At 44.3% G+C, this 19,632-nt stretch overlaps 1 protein-coding gene across 1 annotated transcript in view; it reads left to right on the top strand.

Annotated features, from left to right (window-relative positions):
• Positions 1 to 19,632, top strand: part of PRRG1 (proline rich and Gla domain 1) — a 41,317-nt gene that overhangs the window by 9,598 nt on the left and 12,087 nt on the right. The gene's annotated exons all lie outside the window — the stretch shown is intronic.

Here is a 19,632-nt window from a genome sequence, read left to right as displayed (position 1 = left end):
TAATTTATGTAGTATTCTAGTGTGATCAGTTTTTTAATGCAATTTTAGTTTTAATATACATTCTATTTTGGAATGTAATGCCAGTGCTGCACCATCTAGGAATGTATGAACAGAATCATTTTGTGTTTTAACTGAAGAGAAACCTTTAAGTATTAGCCATCTTATATTGCTTTGTATGTGTCAATATATAGTTATTTATTTTTTATGCTCTTGTCATACATCTAGTTCTACCAAGTCCCACGTGTTAACAGATCTTAAACAAATCAACATATGTTAGATATTTTTAAACAAAAGCATTTCTAGACTAAGGGCAAAATTTCCTTAGTGGCAGGTTCTAAACCCCGGCGGTTTGGCGGCAAATTTGCTATCCGCAGACTTACTAAGGCCAAAACTGCTTAAAAATTGCTGCAAAACCGCCGTTAAAACACATTTTAGAATAGAATAGAGTAGGGCTATGGATAAAATTACTAGGCAGCGGTTTTAGTGTAATTTAGAAACCGCCATCAAACTGCTGATGTTTAGAACCCGCCGCTTAGTAAATTTTGCCCTAAATTGATTATTCCATATAATACACACTGTATATAGGTCAGTGAAAGGATGTTTGACTGACAAGTGCTTGCTTGTCATCCAATCAGAAACTGTCGCTGCTAGGTTTGCCATCAAGCTCTTTATTATAACAGAGCAATCCTGTCAATAATGAAATAATTACCACCGTTCTTGATTGCTTCGTAATTTTGTAAATTTTGCTATTCAGAACTACTTTTTTGTTTTTCTTATCCTGATGGAGAATAGTTGTATTTGACGCTATTAATCCTTATTTTTACTGAATGTAAATGTTTTAATGCTCCACAGCTTTGTTTTCAATTTAACAGAACCACCATAGGAGTCATGTTCATTAATTCAGATGAAAATATTATAGCTCACTGATGAAGGGGCCTATTTACTAATCTTCTACTTGTGCTAAGTCCTCTGAAAATGGCTGTTATTGCATGGTTGACCCATTATTTAATATTGGGAGAATTTACCCAACAGACAAATGCTATATATATATATATATATATATATATATATATATATATATATATATATATAATATTTGTCCCCAATATGCTGGCACTCGGTCACACAATCAGCAACTTCCTCTGGGGCCCGTCCTAGGCATGTCATACATCTCAGCAAAAAAGATTGATATATAAACAAAAGTGCATATATTGTTCATATATCAATCTCTGAGTGCCGTCTCGTTTTTGCTGAGATAGAGATTAATGTACGTGTAGGTGTGTGTGTGTGTGTATATATATATATAATATTTATATATTACACGTCCCAACTGCACACATAGAAAGTCACTTAGGGGTGCCTGGCACATAAATTCATGTAATATAGGTAAAAGAGGAGCCAGCACATCCAATAATAAATGCAAAAATGATAATTTTATAGAGGCACCCGACTACATGTGTCCACTATGCTGAAGGACTGGCACTTTTTGACCACCCTGGCTGTGCTGTGCTAAGTATCTGTTTTTTTCCGTCACACTTTCTGATATATAGTGGTTCATGCACTATGTATATGCACTTTACATTATGCTGCTACTTTCTCTTTTTTTTTTTTTTGTATAACAAAACAAACAAACTGCAGCACTCACGGGACCTTGTAAATAAGACTCCAGACACCAACAGGTCTAAGTTCCACATTTCAGTCTCATCGAGTTTTATCAAGAATGATAAGTCGGTGCGACTGAAATGTCGAACTTAGACCCGTGTGTGTGTGTGTGTGTGTGTGTGTGTGTGTGTTTATCAATTCTAGATTTCTGTTAAAAAGCATTGTGTATTCATTAACTTTAGTGAGTGCAGATCAGGGAGGACCCCCTGATAACACACATGAATTCATTCCTATTCTCTGAGGCATTTGGATTTTTTTTTGTAAATGGCCAAACATTTGTCATCTGCTCTAGAAAAAGTTTTTCTCTCTGAACAGCTAAATGATCTCACCTGACAATGGATTACTGTAAATAGGCTTCTGTGCTGGCTGTGAATGCTGGCACACAAACTGCTGTCTCTCTCTCAGCAGATGTGATGTGATAAGCCCAGGGGATCTGTCTCCCAGAGAAATTTCAATTCATGAGCTATCAGGCTTGGGAAAACACGTGCCAGCAGTGAATGGTGGTGTTGTCCTGACCACCTCTGACATTTGTGGAGTGTGGCATCAGTTACCCTTTTCAATTCTGTGTGTAACGGAATGTTTTTTTTTTTTTATTTTAATTCTATAATCCTACGTTGAAAAAAAAAAATACAAATAATAATTTTTGCAGTATTTGTACAAAACATATTTTTGTGGCAGAATTTAAATGAACAGTGCTGCATCAATATAATAAATTATCTGGCAAACAGTGAATAGGTATTTCTAGCACTTTATTTTTAAACACATTTTAATTTAGTTAGAATTATGTTTGTGTCCTGTGTAACCATAACAATAAGAGTTTGAATGGCACAGGAAGCATCACAGTACCTGGGTGGATTCTAGTTATATCCCTCCATGCCTACCGGTAAAGTTGCCCCCAGTGATTACCAGCTTTGTGCTTATTTGCATTCTTATCACGGTTTATCCCGCTGCTATGACTTTTGTTATGTGTGTAGTTCTTTATACCTAGGCAAAGATCTGATATTTATTGGCTGCCCTTCTCTTGGGGCAATTTCACAAAGACAGTGTTTCTGTTCTGTTGCCATCTGGGTAACCCGCAGTAACAGGCTCCACAAGGCCGGGATATAGAGGATTTGGACAATCAGAAAAATTAAGTGTAGCACTGGCTTGTGATTATGTTACCGTGGCAATGGCTTGTTTCCCTACTCAGGTGTAACTATTTGAAGTAATAATCTGAGGCTGGACTCTGATTACTGTATGCGACTCTGAGGGTTGTACCATGATCAAGTTCCTTTAGTGATACTGGTATTAGGAGGGCACACTGGGCAGCTGCCCCGGCCTCATGATTCTAGGGGATTTTGAGCATGGGCGTGCTGGGCCGGGTGCTTCTACAATAACATTAAGTGCACAGCCGCTTCTTCCGTACACAGGGCACCCGGCTCTGGTTATATATAATATATTTTGTAGGTGTGTAACTGTGTGTGTATGACTGTGTATAAGTATGCGTGGGCTGCAGTTATTATCTATATGTTGAAATGTTTGTGTTTTTCAAGACTAATAATGTTCAAAATTTGTATTTAATCCTTGCTTTACATGACGTTTTTTTATGTTTAAACACTGAACTTGTTGAAAATACCAATAAATCTAAAGGTTAAACTTTTTTATTCCCACTTCCTAGTAAAGTGGGCAGGATGGGGAGATTTTATGGAGAATTTGTGGGTCTGTAGAGAAGGGATGGGGCTAAAATGATGCAAATCTTGTAATTTAGCCCCACCCCCTCCCCACGGGCCTGCAGATCACGAAGGTGCAGGGCTTAATGACGTTTACCATCCGGCCCCACCCCCGACCCTGTCCGCAGCATGCTCTGAATGCACCACTGTACGTGTTCTTCATAGAGTCCAATGATCCCTCCTTGAAGAACGCAGCTCAAACATAACCTACCATTGGTGCTTGAAAAGTGCTTTTGTTTGAGGCCCAACATGCAAAATGCTGTGTCATGCATTCACATTGTAAGGTGATCCCTGATGCGGACTGGCAGGGGAAGCTGTTTATTGAACCGTGGCCCTGATTCAGAGCCGGATGCTCTGAAAGAGCGCTCGCTCTGAATCAGGGCGTCTTTTTTTTTTATGGTACGGCCTCCTGGCTGCTCGCATTGCTGTGGGTTGCCACCCACAGTTAATGCGAGCGGCCAGGATGATGGTCGCGATGGTCAAGACCATCGCGACCATCGGGCTTGCGACGAGACCCTTGTGGTAGGGTCTCATGGCCGCAAGCCCCAGAGAGCTTTCGGCTCAAACAGAGCCGAAAGCTCTCCCACTGACATCACTTGTGATGTCAGTGGTGCCGCCCCCAAACGGAAGGCGCTCCCATGGGAACGCCTCCGTCTGGGCAGCCACCCCTCCCGACCCGCCCACCAAAGGGAGCGTGCTGTCACTCAACATCACGCCCCATTTGGTGCGAGACCCGGAGCGACGGATTGCCCGTCGCTATCCGGGTCTCGCGCATGCGCACGATGGAGCCGGCTCTGTCGTGCGCATGCGCTCTGGGCCACCATCGACCCAGTTGCGAGCGCTCAGCGCTTGCGACCGGGTCTGAATCAGGCCCAGTAATCCCTGACCGCTGCAGTTTTCACTGGCAATGTTCAAGCCATATGGTGCCCATACACGGTACGATTTTTTTACCCGATATGGACAGTTTCGACAGGTTGTACAGACCAATCATGTGAAAATAGGTGTTTCTTGTGTGTTCTGCGACCCCCGATGCGCATCCCCGTCGTCCTCTAGTTGGGTCGCAGATCAGATGGCTTTGCAGAGAGATCTACGATCTTTTGAGTACAATGTGATACGATCATAGGATAAGATACATAGAAGTGTAACGATCAATCGTACACCATTTGACCACATCTTATGAGGAATTTCAAGGGCAATTGTACAACACATCTTACCAACTTTGCATTGCACTGTGTATGGGGGCCTATAGGCGCAGAGGCGTAACAAGGGTATTTGGAGCCCAGGGCAAATTTAAAAATGGAGCCCCCTCCCCTCTGTGTGTGCGCTGAAAAATGGGTGTGGTCATTTAATGGGGCATGTCAACATGACACACACACTTTTATCGTCACTCTGAACATTCCTTTCCATATGCACCTTAACCCCAGTAGTGCCCCTTATACAGTACCCCCAGTATGCAATGTCCCCAGTTGTGGTTCCTCTTATGCAGGCCCATAGTAGTGCCCCTTATACAGTACCCACAGTAGTGGTCCCCCTTATGCAGACCTCCATTAGTTCCCCTTATACAGTACCTCCAGTATGCAATGCCCCCAGTAGTGGTCCCCCTTATCCAGTGCCCCCAGTAGTGGTCCACCCCTATGAAGTGCCCCCAGTAGTGGTCCCCCTTATGCAGTGCCCTCAGTGGTACCCCCTTATGCACTGCCCTTCATATAGTGCCCCCAGTAGTAGTCCCCCCTATGCAGTGCCCCCAGTAGTGGTACCCCCAATGTAGTGCCCCTTATATATAGTGCCCCATGCAGTGGTCCCCCCAGTGCAGTGCCCCTTGTGCCCCTAGTAATAAGCCCCCTATATAGTGCCCCCAGTAGTAGTACCCCTTATGTAGGCCACTCGTAGTGATTCCCCCTATCCACTGCCCTTATAAAGTGCCCCCTGTAGTGGTCCTCCCTATCTAGTGCCCCCAGTAGTGGTCCGCTAGTAGTAAGCCCCGTATATAGTGTCCGCAGTAGTAGTTTCCCTTGTGCTCCCAGTAGAGGTTCCCCCTCATGATGCAGTGCCCCCAGTAGTAGCCCCCCCCCCGCCGTAGTGCAGACACAGAACTTAATAATAAAATAAATACACTTGCCTGAATCCACGCTGCGGCTCCGGTCACTGCTCCCACCGCCGCACGTCAGTCCTCCCGGGCTGGCACGCTCTGCATTATGGGAGAGACGTCATGACATCTCTCCCATTACCCACTACAAGAGCCAGAAAGGCGGAGCTCATGAGTGAGCTCCAGCCCGGTTCTTGGAGTGGGTGAGCGCTGCAGCAGTCAATGAGAGTCTGTTTGACTCTCATTGGCTGCTGGTTAACACACACATTACTGCCACGCTCGTGGCGATGTGTGTGTTAAACTGCACAGCCTGAGCCTGCCTCCCACCCTCCTCCTGGCGCTATTGGGTAAGCGATCAGGGGGAGGGAAGGGGCTCGGCTATGCAGCACAGGACCGGCGCAGGTAAACACTACACTGCCTAACTAGGACAGGCCGGACCATGGCCGGTGGCGGCCCCCCCCCCCCCCTGCGTCGCCTGTCCTAGGGCGCCCAGGGCACGTGCCCTGCTCGCCATGCCCTAGTTACACCACTATATAGGTGTAACTACCATGGGTAAAAGGGGTGCAGCTGCTATGGGGTCAGGAGCTGAGGGGGCCACCTTTCTTGTCAAAATTACATGTGTTATATACATTTTTCACCATTGGGTGGTACATAGGGGCCCTTACAAACTTTTGCTATTGGGCCTTCAAATACATAGTTAAGCTGGCCACACATTTTAAGATTATCTGTCCAACCAGTAAACTAGTTGATTGGTTGGAATGAAAATCTGGTAAGGTATGAAAGCAAATGACAATCAGCAATTTGCTCCCAAACGCCGGAAAATGGACCAAACTGTTGTTTGAACAAATTGTTTAGATCAAACATTTAACAAACTTGTCTGACGCCATTTTCATCTGTTTTCTGGCATTTAGGAGCAAATTGCTGATCATCAGTTACTCCCATACGTTACCAGATTTTCATTCCAACCAATCAACAAGTTGGCTAGTTGGATGTAAGTTGGTCTAGTGTGTGGCCAGCTTTAACGCCCCTGGTTCAAGCATATTATTGCTGCAGTGAATGTATGCAACACTACTATGTATCACACCTGTAAAACTGAACAACTCTGAAAAATGTTGTTTACACATGTACAAGGCAAATGAAAGTGACATTTACACAGTCAGCAGTGCTACTTCTCTGAGACCTCTAAAAGGCCATACACACTAGATGCTAAAAGTGACCAATATGGACGGTAGCGTTATCGTTCATATCGTCCAGTGTGTATGCCAGAGGTTCCCAAACTCCACCATTACAGTCCAGTATTTAAGGATATCCAAGCTTGAGTTCAGATGGTTAAATCTAATTGACTGAGTTACTAATTAAGTCACTTGTGCTCAAGCATGGAAATCCTTAATATGTGGACTGTAATGGCGGAGTTTGGGAACTACAAACTGTTTGGTGAATGCTCAAAACGATGGACGATGCGCGCTCCCGTGGGTCATCCACGATGTCTGTTGTCGTCCGAACATGCAGGTCAATCTGACAATATAGTCAGGAACTGCATGTTCAGGGAAGTGCAGGGTGATGTCACGGAACAATATCGTTAACGATATCCTTCAGTGTGTTTGCTCAATGTCTTTTGCCCGGGAGATCAAGGCCAAACACTAATGATATCGCTCATGGAGCATATCATCTAGTGTGTATGCCCCTTAACATTGTGTGCATACATTGTACAAATTAACAATCCCCCCTCCCCATCTAGTATAATCATTCCAATAAAGTTTTAAGATTTGTCTAGAATGTGTAACGAATGTTTTGAAAGGTATTTGATTTGTACAAGCTTCTGACAAAAAATTTTTTTATTTATAGTTGTGTAACTGGCAAGGCATGCTGGCAATTGTAGTTCAGCAGCTGCTGCTGGAGTGCCACAGGTTACCTATCCAGAAAGAGAGAAGCATACTGGTTAATGTTTACTTATGAATCAAATGCATTTGGCTAGATAATTACTCTATGATCTCATATGACTCTATTATCTTGTGTGCTTCTACCTCCTGCCAAGAAGTATCACAAACAGAGTCCAGTGCTGTTATTTTTAGCTGTGGAATTTCCTCTAGTAAGCTCAGGGGGCCGCTGGTGATAAACTTTGTTGCAGTGGAATGCACAATCTGACTGATTCGCTGGGATCGGGGAGGTATTGTCCTTAGGAATTAGTGTCAGCTCTGGAAGATGAACTTTTCATACGCTCTTACTGTTCATTAATATTTTATTTCTCTACTTTAACCTTTTTTGTTGTTGTTGTTTTTACAAGCTCTTTAGTGATGTAACTGATGCTAGGGTATTATGCTTTTATGCTGTATTTGAATTTTAAACCAAATACAATTTTTCAAGCAGCTATTTTTTTTTATTTTTTTTTTTTACAGATTTCATCATTATTCCTTTTTTTTCCGTTCTTTTTTCTTTTTTTTTTTTTTCCTTGTTGTGTATTTATTTACCCAGCTATACGGAATGTTACATGAAAACGGACTTAAAAGATACCTTTCATGAGAGGATTGTTTATTTATGCATCATATCTATTATTTGTAACCTTTTGTTCTATGTTAAGTTACTGGACACACCAGGTCATGAGCTCCAGTGGGAAAAAGATCTAGGGAGTCCACCTGCTGAGGACACATGGTCAGTGGTGCGGGAGAGAGTATCGAAGTCCTCTATTTCCTCCTTAATCAAGGAGAATGCCTACAAGGTTTATTATAGATGATACCTGGTATCTGAACATTTGCACAGAATGTATCAATTAGCCTCTGACCGCTGTTGGAGAGCTTGTGGTGAAGTGGGTACTTACATATATGGTGGTCATGCCCTAAAATAGCCCAATTCTGGGATGGGGTTGCCAGTCTCCGTCAGAAGTTCTTAAAGTACCACTGACTAAGTCTACCTGGTCTTTCCTCCTTGGCTGTCCACTCGAGGGCCTTAATAAACATGCTGATAAGCTCTCTTCACATTTTAAATGCAGCTCGATGTCTAATTGCAAGACAATGGAAGGGTATCACAAATATATCTCAAAAATAGTAATGTATCACCAGGTACCCAGGACTGATAGAAAAGTACCATGCAATATTTAATCATACAATATAAAAATAAACTCAGCACAGCTATTTAAATGCAGCTTGTCCTGAGAAAGATGAGCCTGCTTGGCTACATAAATGTCCAGAGACCTGTATTCCTAATTTAGACCAGTGGTTCACAAGCAATTACCTCCTGTGTCTCCTGTGGTTTAGTAAAAAATAGCCCATTTGCAAAAAAAGGTGTCTTTGTTTAAACTAAAATCAAATCAGTCTAATCGGCTCTAGGTATGTCCAGGGACCTGTAGTCCTATTAAAAATATCAAATGCCAAACCTCGATTTCTATGCCTCCTGTATGTAATCACAGCACAGCTCAACTGTTATGGCACATTAAAATCCTTTTAGATAATATCCACCTGTCTGTGTGCAATATTACTCAGTCTCTTGCAACACAGGGCCTGATTCAGAGCCGCTCGCTCTGAATCAGGGCGGGCGGTGTTTTTTTAGTTGCGGCCTTCTGGCCGCTCGCATAGCTGTGAGTTACCACCCACAGCTTATGCGAGTGGCCAGGTGATGGTCGCGATGGTCAAGACCATCGGGCTTGCGACGAGACCCTTGTAGTAGGGTCTCGTTGCCGCAAGCCCCAGTGGACTTCCTGCTCTAATAGAGCAGGAAGTCCACCTACTGACATCACGAGTGATGTCAGTAGAGCCGCCCACAAATGGCTTGAACGCCCTGTTTTTGCCCAGCCACCCCCCCTCACCGCCTACAAAAGGGGCGAGCTGTCGATCAACATCGATAGCCGCCCCGTTTGTTTTGCGAGCACCGGAGCGAGTGCTTTTTGCGCTCGCTCCGGGGCTCACTCATGCACTGGCCCACAATCGACCCGCTTGCGAGCGGGTCTGAATCAGGCCCACAGGGTGGAGCCCTGCGACCTAGGTTAGTGGTTGATTACCTGGTCTTTTCTTACTGCGGTGGTCGATCCCTGTTACTTCGCCACTGCTTTTGGTCCGTTCTGCAGCTCTTCACGTCCTGCCGCTTCGCTTACTTTGCCCGGCGCCTTTGTGTACTTCCTGAATGCTGGAACGCACTGTGGCGCGCACATACGGCTATTTCCGGTTTCTCTTGCGCAGCTTTTTCCAGCACTCTGGGTCCTCCGCTCTCACTTATGTGAACACAAAGTATCCTACCGGTTTCATCCTTCAGAGCTTCGTCAGGGATCATACTTGTAATAGGAAATGCGATCTGCTTACTAAAATAATGCAAATTTAAAGGCTTGGAGTAGTTTTTTTTTTTTTTACCGAAAATTTCTCCAAAAGCCCTTTAATATGTTTAAGTGATACTAAAATAATATGAAAAGGGTGTGACAATGCCAGTTTTCACATTATTTTAGTAAAAAAGGAATGAAAAGTAGAGCCATTAGATACCTTGCCTGCCTGACTATCATTTTTCAAAAGTGTTGTGTTGACTCAAAATTTTGAAAAATGACTAAATGTATACAATTTAGCGGGCTTTATTTGTTTATTTAATTGCAAATCTCGAACGTTTTATTTTATCTTGAACCACAAACTGTACACTGACAGCAATCTGTATATTTCGGCTTATCATACTATTCTTTTAAACCAGGACACCGGTACAAGGCAAATGAAAGTGATTAAAATCAGGTCAAATGCAGGATTGAAGTCAGCTAGTCACAGAACCTGTGTAATTCATGAGTGTCTTGGTTTAAAAACATAGTATGGTATAAGCCTCTATATATTTAAACCACAAATTTGAATCTGGTCTGTTGACCTTTGTAAAGCAAATATGTTCATCAAACCAGTGAATAGAAATCGAAGTTCAAACTTGTAAGAAATATTTAATTTCTAGTCATTAGAAATGCTATACATTCTCCTGGAGACGGTGACTGGACCATGAGGTGTATACCCAAGCGGCTACTATATCTCACAACACAGGAAAACTCAAATCTGCACAGTCAGTAGAGCTTGGATAGAAGCAGTCTGCTGCAATGCATGGAACTAGATGGATTGCTAGCTTCACACAGACAACGAGATTCATCTGCTGGAAAATTGGAAATACCTTGCAGATGGGAACTTCAGAGATGAATAAGAAACCTCTCTTTATAAATAGTACATATCTATAAAACCTAGCTTTCACTAGTCTTTGGTCTCCAAAGAACATAAGAGCTAATTGGCTATGGTTATAGTAGAATTGTGAGGTCCTCTCTGAGAACTCAATGGGCGATGGCATAGACCGGCGGCTATTCAACTGGTACTTGCGGGCCATATGCTTCCCACAATCTGCTGCGATCCGATTTTTAACATTTTTTAACTTATTTTTTTCTTTCTGTGCATCTGCACGTAGAGCAGGACTCGACATGATGTTTGCCACCCGGCAAGAGTAAACTGAGAAGCTGCCTGGCAAGCCCAGAACTCTGCGAGGGGAAAAAAATAGATAAAAAAAAAACCTAAAATAAAGTCATCATGAATAAATAAACCCCCTAAATGAATTTTGAAGAAGTTGTAGTCATTCTATCTAATGACCTATCTAATCTATCTAGCGATCAAAGTGGAAATTTAGAAGAGGTGGTATAAAAAATTTAATAGGAGTGTAAGTGAATGGAATTTGTTAGTTTTACAGTGACGGCAGTATACACCCCCACTTCCACCATTGTGTGTGTGTATGTATATGTGTATGTATATATATATATATATATATATATATGTATATATATATATATATATATATATATATATATATATAAAAATATATATGTGTGTGTGTGTATACAGGACCATCTTAACGTATGAGCACACGGGGCAGCTGTCCAGGGCTCCACAATTCTAGGAGCCTTTGAGGAGGAGCTGGCTTGGCCTGGGGTCATCTACATGGAGTGTGCAGCTGCTCGCTCAGTGCTTAGGGCAGCGGGCTGAGAGGCAGGCAGAGAAAGATACTCCCCACCTGCTCTAATCGTGACTGACATATAATCAGAGTGGCCAGGCAACATTTTCTACCTGCTCACCAGCCTGTAGCCACAGAGCTGGATTCAGAAGAATTCCCCCCCCACCCTACTTTCACATCTGCAGTGCAGAGCAGGAACTGCTATGGACAAAAGAAGAGGGAGGTGGAGGACAGGGAGTTAAGGCTATATGGCACTGTGCCAGCAGCATCATGGGAGAGAGGAGGGGGAGGGGGAGGAGCTGCTTAAGATGTATGTGTGTGACTGCATATATGTATTATGTATGTGTACAGACTCTCCAACATATGACCCCTTCCATCCGGTACAAAATGCTCTGCTCCTGGATTTCTCTCTTAATTGATGATTGCAGACACCTGTGGTGATACACCTGCCTCATCACATGTGTCTGCAATCAGCAATTAGGTGGGAAGCCCAGGAGCAGAGCATTTTGTACCGGATGGAAAGAGAAATGTTGGAGGGTAGGTGTGTATAATGTTAGATATGCACATTTGTGATTGTGTATGACTATATACAGTATGTACAGTATATGATTGTATGTGTGTGACTATGTATATGTGCGTGTCTGCATGTATACTGTATACGTGTGGGATGCAGTTATCATTTATATGTTGAAATTTGTGTTTTTCAAGGCTTATAATGTTCATTTCTTCTTCGGGTTCTATAGGGTCCACAGGAATTACCTTGGGATATATAGTTGGACAGCGTCCATTGCACCAAACAGCAAAGCTTTGGAGCTCCTAGCACGCACTGGTCCTCCTCCCTATATATCCCGCCCCCAGCCACAGGCATTGTTATTTTGTTTGGTGCGCAGCAAGACGCACCTGTTATAACAGCGGGACTGCTAGGCAGTCCTAGGCTTCTTTCTTTTATTTTTTGCCTTAAATTTGTGAGACTTAAAGAGTTTAGCGGTATTAGTGCCGGTAATGACGCTATACTACGGCTCCATCTACCTCCGCTGATGCCAAAACACCAGTATCGCTGTAAGCCCTGAGGTTCTCGGCAGGCTCAGCGTGGCTTAGCTGGCGGCCTAAAGACGCTGAGGTCCGGGACTGCGGTTGGGTAAATGGAGATGTCAGGTAAGGATTCTTCTCGGGGAAATCATGCGCAAAGCAATCGCTAGCCTCTGGTATTGAGACGCGCCAGAGGCCGCTGCGGGTGAAAGACGCTCCACGATTCCTCACTAAGGTGGCCGGGACATATCATCTGTTGCCGGTGATGGGTGGTATAACGCACTGGAGCGCACTAGTCAATGTCACATTACCGTGTAGTGCAGCGTACCCGGCAATCAGAATCGCAGCTTAGGGGAGGTAAGGCGCTCCTCCCCGCAGACACCAACTTCTGGGTATGGATTCCCGCATCTGGTATAAATAACCACCTCATGTGTGAGACGCGCGCAGTTTAGCGTCTGTCCACGGCTGTAGCAGTTGGTCTCAGAGGTTTGGTCTGTCTCTCTATAAACCTCTCCCTTGGGTTTGGCATATAGCATACTCTATATCCTACCATCCCCCTCCGGGGGCCGGTTTAGTTGATTGAGGGCCTGATTCAGAGCTGAACGCTCTGACCAGAGCGCTCGCTCTGAATCAGGGCCCTCCTACCTTTTTTTGGAGCTTCCTCATGGACGCTCGCATAGCTGTGGGTTACCACCCACAGCTATAGCGAGCGTCGATGATGATGGTCACGATGGTCTTGACCATCGCGACCATTGGGCTTGCGACGGAGACCCTGCGGTAGGGTCTCGCTGCCGCAAGCCCTGTAGTGATTTTGGCTCTATCAGAGCCAAAATCACTCCCACTGACATCACTAGTGATGTCAGTGGGGCCGGCTTGAGACGGTAGGCGTTCCCATGGGAACGCCTCCGTCTGGCAGGCACGCCCCTGGCACGCCCACCAAAGGGGGCGTGCTGTCAATCAACATCGACAGCACGCCCCCTTTGGTGCGAGACCCGGAGCGATGGTGAGCCCGTCGCTTGCCGGGTCTCGCGCATGCGCACAACGGAGCTCCCTCCGTCGTGCGCATGCGCAGTGGGGAACATCGACCCGCTTGCGAGCGTCCTGCCGGGTCTGAATGACCCCCTGAGTCCATATTGCTGTAGCATTGAATGTGACTGTATGCCAGCTGCTGTATGTATACTTCCTATGTTTTCAAAAACTGTCAGGTACTGCTATCACTGTGTTTCTCCGGGAAGCAATCTGGAAGCCGGCTTCCCGACTGTCATATCCCGGCAAGGGTGAAATGCCGGGCGTCTAGATGTAGACGCCAGCATTTCCCCAACGCCGGGAGACCGGCGCCCGGCATCCCGATCGTAGTGATGCCGGGCGCCGTGAGCGGACAGCCGCGGGGGGGGGAGGGTTAGGTTTAGGGCTCCTGGGGGGGACAGGGTTAGGCACCCCCCCGGGAGGGTTAGGGTTAGGCTAGGGGGAGGGTTAGGGTTAGGTACCCCCGGGGGGAACTTAGGGTTAGGCACCCCCCCGGGGGACTTAGGTTTAGGCAGCGGGAAGGGGGTGGTTAGGGTTAGGCACTTAGAGGGGGGATTAGGGTTAGGCACTTGGGGGGGAAGTTAGGGTTAGGCACCCCTTAGGGGGGTTAGGTTAGTAGATACTCACCTATCCACGATCGGGATTTCCAGCGCTGTTGGGCTTCCGCTGCTCGGAACTCTGCTGATGTCGGCCTGCCGCTGGCGGGAATGGGTATTTCATACCCATTCCGATTCTCCTTACCCCTCTGAGGGTAAGGAGGGTGTTACTGATATGCAAGTCTAAATGCAATATGACTTACACTATCTTGTACCAGTTATACATTTTGATTATGTCAAAAGGTGAAGATAAGGATAAGAGTCCTCCGGTGCATATATCCTGTAAATCCTGTGCCGCAGGCCTGTCTGAGCAGGATATTAATCTGAATGGGTTCTGTAAAAACTGTAGCAAGAGACCGTTACCTAGTACATCTGGTACTCCTGCAACAGCACCAGAGCCGGGGGTACCTCAGGCTATGGGGTTCCCACAGAATGTACATCCTATGTGTTTGCCCCCCATGAATCCTTGTTGGGCTTACATGGCTGCTCACTCTAGCCAGAGTATGCTACCATCTTCAGCCAAACCGCAGGTGGAAAGACCGATGGTAGTAAAGAAGCAGGGGCTCTCGACATGTGTTGCCTCAAGAGTCGGACTTAACCTTCTCGTCAGACAAGGATTCTCAGACTTCTGGGTCAGTCTCGGTAAAGTAGGATCATCAATGCTTGGTGGATGTTCCCTCTCTGGTAAGAGTGGTGAGGTCTGTCCTCAATATTCAGGAGGAGGAGGTCACACTGACCTCTAAGGAGGTGATCTTTAGACTTTAGGCGGTGGCTAAAGACTATTTCCCGCACTCAGGACAGTTTGTCATGTCCGTTTTTCACTCAGGACAAATTTCATTTCTAAGGTATAGGAAACTCCTAGCCTGCATTTTACGCCCACTAGATATGCATCCTGAATGTCCACATTCCCCTCCCTCGCCTGTGTGTTTGGGCTGGGCGTTCATGAGCCAGTCAGGACATTTGATTTTAGACATTATCAGGCAGGATAGAGGAACTGCACGGGTTGTGGCAGGTGCAGGGTGCTAAAATGAACACTACAGGTATAAGTGAGGGTAATGTGTTACTACATGTGAGTGAGGGATTGTATTTCCACACAGGTGAGGGAGCGGAAAGTTGAATGTGTTACAACACGGGCGAGGGAGGGAAATGTGTTACTACAGTGGTGAGCGAGGTTAATGTGTTACTACAAGGTGAGGGAGTGAAATGTGTTAGTACACAGGTGAGAGAGGTTAATGTCTTACTATAGCAGTGATGCATTACTATACACAGTCAGGTGCATAAATATTGGGACATTGACAGAATTTTCATATTTTGGCCTCTATTCACCACCACAATGGCTTTGAAATGAAACAAACAAGATGTGCTTTAACTCCAGACTTTCAGATTTAATTTGCGGGTAATTACATCCAAATCAGGTGAACGGTGTAGGAATTTCAACGGTTTCTACATGTGCCTCCCACTTTATAAGGGGCCAAAAGTAATGGGACAGTTGGGGGTATTCAGTCAGGAAGCCGATGGTCGAAATGCTGACCGCCGGCTTCCCGACTGTGCAATCCCGACAGGGGACTAATCATTATCCCTATGCCCGACGCCCAGTATACCGAATGAAGGTAAGCCGGCGGCCGGCACGGACAGCCACAGGGGGTGTGTGTGTTAGGTTAGGGGCTCCCTGGGGGACTTAGGGTTTGGCACCCTCGTGGGGAGGTTAGTGTTAGGCACCCCTCGGGAGGGTTGGGTTTAGGCTTCGGGGACGGGGGCTGTTAGGTTTAGGCACTTACGAGGGGGGGGGGGGTTAGGCACACCTAAGGGAGGGTTAGGATGGGGAGATGGTTAAGTATAGTACAATTACTTGCCCTGTCGGGATCTTCTAGTGCCTGTCATAGGTTCGGCGGTCATTCATACCGATTCCCCAGTCGAGATCTTCAGCGTTTGGGCTTGCGGCGGCGGTATTTCCTACCCAACCCAGTAAAGAGTCCTTTTTTTTTTTTTTTTGTATCCAACGTTTCAGCAGTCTATACAACTTTCGTTATAATATAGTTCTTTTTTTTAATTAAGAGGCTTTCCAAATTATGCCAGTGGTTCATGTTTCGGTGTTGTGGCAAGTGGTGTTTATTCACCACCTGGTTATAGGAACATTGTTAAAACTAAGCAAATGTGTACAATCTTAGCTAAATAACAGGGTATTTACCTCCAATTTCAGACTGGTGTGAACACTACTTCTGTGTCACCTGTATGATTAATTGGTCTGTGTTTCTGGGGGTATTAGAGTGTGGTATACTGTGAACTGTGTGTTCAGTTTAAGGGGTCTATTTATTATGATAATTATCGGGGTCCTAACTCGCCGCAGACATGGGAGCAATTCATCATTGCTCTGGTGCAGAGACAGCTGATGTGAAAATCAGCTGTCCCCACGATCGGCTTCTCACTGCTCCGAAAGGAGCAACGAATCTTTTCACAGCTCCTTTTGTAGGTCACGCATGTGCACTAGCATCACTGCTCCAAGTCACGCATGCGCACAGGGGCTCCGACATCCGGCGGAGGGATCCGGAAGATGGCAAATGGTCCCGCAGGGGTGATGGGATCCGAAAGATTTCTGTCCAAATACTAGTGTATGGGGACAGCGGGCCATTCCGCAAGAGGAAGGTAAGTCATACTTGCCAACTCTCCCTGATTGCTACTATGTCAGGGAGTCTCCCTGACAATCTCATTGATTGCACCTCACCTCTATTATATAACTGATATATACTTGGGAAAAAAAGAAAGAAATCAGAGATATATACATTCAAATGGTATAATCAGTGCCATTTCCCTGCATTGGTTATAAGGCAACAAAAAGTACTCCACCAGCACTCAGAATTAAATCAGCAATAAGATTTGACTACATGTGGGTAGATAATTCAGAGATCTCTGTTGCATATATTTGCAAAAATATGGCTAAGCCTCCATGCCACGTCACGGCTTCTCTGATCCTGGAGGTCCCTATCACTTGGTCAGAGTCTGGCAAAGGCCAGCCACCCCAGGGAAGCACACCAGTGAAAGACTAAAGTGTTAGTATGTGTTAATAAGAATAAAGCAAAAACTCTGTTAATAGGTGATACATAGGTGAAAGGTGTAATTAAAATGCTAAGAAAAGAAAAAAATAAAATAAATATAGTGCTGGGGGATTACTTTTTGTTGTTTCTTGTATAGAATAACCCCCCCCCCCCCTTATATGCACCTGAGTGATATTACTGAAGTGATCGAGCAGCTACCAATATGTAGTGGTTATAAGGCACAATGATCCCTATGGCTACATGCATTTTCATATATGGTTTCTCTTGGACCCTTATATGGAATAACTTGTAATACACAAAGTATGAGCAAGCCCTTCATCAACTAATAGATCTTACTAACTGCTTTGGGGCTCATTTACATGTGGATTAACAGGTTGTACAACAACCTGTTGAACTAAAAACTGCATTAGCATTAGCACAGCACTCAGGCAGTGACCGCCATATCATCATCATCATCATCATCATCATCTTTGTCTGTGCAGTGCTGGTCAGACTGACCTTTCCCTGAGTGACATTGAATATCTCTGATAATATGGTTACACTTCAGATTATTGACTGGCTGTTTTTGTGTATAGAGTGAGAAAGAAAAAAATATATTGGAACCCCACCCCTAAGCCCAGCCCCTTGACTATTCATATAAATAGTTTTTACCATCTAATTCTTTCGATGTGATGGTTAGTTACCATCACATCGAAAGATTCAATGGTGTAAGCACTGCCATCATTTGATGGTGGGCTTCCGATGTCCATCCCTACTTCCTAGTGAACTGGGCAGAATTTCTGCTGCGATCGTGGGTCCCCGTGTAGGGGGCAGGGCTTAATGACGCGGTTCTTCATGAATCATGCCATTTTTAGCACCGTCCCCTATTTAAATTTGTGACAATTTACCATGAAGGGGGTGGGGCTTAATGGTGCGACCCTTCAGGCTCCGCCCTCGTTACAACCCACCTGCTTGGAAAAAAGTAGGTAGTTATGATATACAGTATGGAGGAGCTAATATGTAGTGGAAAGGGGTACACTACATACTGGGAGGAGGACTGTATTGTGCACAGGTACTAAATATTAATAAATAGTATTGCGCTAATAGCTCCCAATTACCTTATATAAAAATATCTTGACATGACAGAAATAAGAACCAAAACGCCAATGTAATATATTAAATGCAAGTAATTTTTGTAAACCTATATCAAGAAAAATTCATGCACTATAAATAGTATCACAATAAAATTGATATCAACACTGGTAATAATAAAAATATATATTGTGCAGTGACCAGTTCATATATATAAAGAGAATAGGAACCAACATCAAATTATTTAAAACAGTCTATCCAGACCGTATTTCTCACCGGACATTGTGTTCCAAGAAAACTTTTTTTTTTTTGTCCTCCTTTGGTCAGACCTCCGTGTACATACCACAAGAGGATACGATATACTAGCGGTTCTTTATGTCCACAGAGTGCGGAGTCCCAACTTTAGGGCATACAGCCCAATTGTTCCAACTATCGCAGCTCTAGAGACTATAATTCAGTCAGTTTGTGTCCGCTTTTGTTAGCTGCTGCTTCCATCTGGATTATTATAACTCCATCCTGGTATGATGAAAAAACGTCTCACACTTGGTATAACCTAATCCTTGGTTGTAATTACATGAATGTCCGGCAAGGTGCAGGTACGCCTGATGCGTTTCGCTTCCGTTTGAGGAGGCTATATCAAAGAGCATGGATCCATGTTTATAAATTACTTGCATTTAATACATTATATTGGCGTCTTGGTTTTTATTTCTGTCATGTCAAGATATTTTTATATAAGGTAATTAGGAGCTATTAGCACAACACCATTTATGAATATTTAATGCTGCATTGACTATTGTTGGATGGTCTTGTTTTAGTGGGCTTACACAGTCCCACAGGTGTATGCTGCTAGTCTTTTTGATTTACTACTATAGGCTTATTAGCTCCCAGCTGGAGTGGTGTTGATTTTCTATATAGTGCACAGGTGTCTACTAAACCTCAGGGAATCTACCGCGGGCACCTTCAATACATGAGTTTCTATACTAAACATTATTAAGCCATATACTGTGTGAAAGGGGCCCCAATGAGAGTCTGGTTTAATAGGAACTATATGATTTTGCTAGTGATTGGGCTGCTAGTATGCATAGGCAGGCTACACTATTGCTGACTACACTTCTAAAGGGGCAAATCCCCGGTCAGTCTTTCATGAACCTGTACAACACTACTAACCTTTTATGTTTTTAAAGGCACACGGTTAGTATGTTACAGTAGATATTTGCAGGATTTTGTGATGTAAAATCTGAAATCAAGATCAATTATGCCAGACATTTTCCAGCTTTTTTTAAAATTACATTAAAATCAATAAAATTCAGGTTAAAAACAAATAGACCATTTTTAAGAAAAAAAAGTGAAAAAAAATCTACAATTTCAGTAAAGGTGTGTAGACTTTTTATATCCACTGTACATGTATACTGTAGGAAGACTTGTCTGGTACTAGCACATGGTTGGTAAGAATATTTGGACAA

The sequence above is a fragment of the Taudactylus pleione genome, unplaced genomic scaffold (assembly GCF_031769625.1).
Source record: "Taudactylus pleione unplaced genomic scaffold, aTauple2 ptg000609l, whole genome shotgun sequence".
NCBI lineage: Eukaryota > Metazoa > Chordata > Amphibia > Anura > Myobatrachidae > Taudactylus > Taudactylus pleione.
This window is presented reverse-complemented; position numbering and strand designations above follow the sequence as displayed.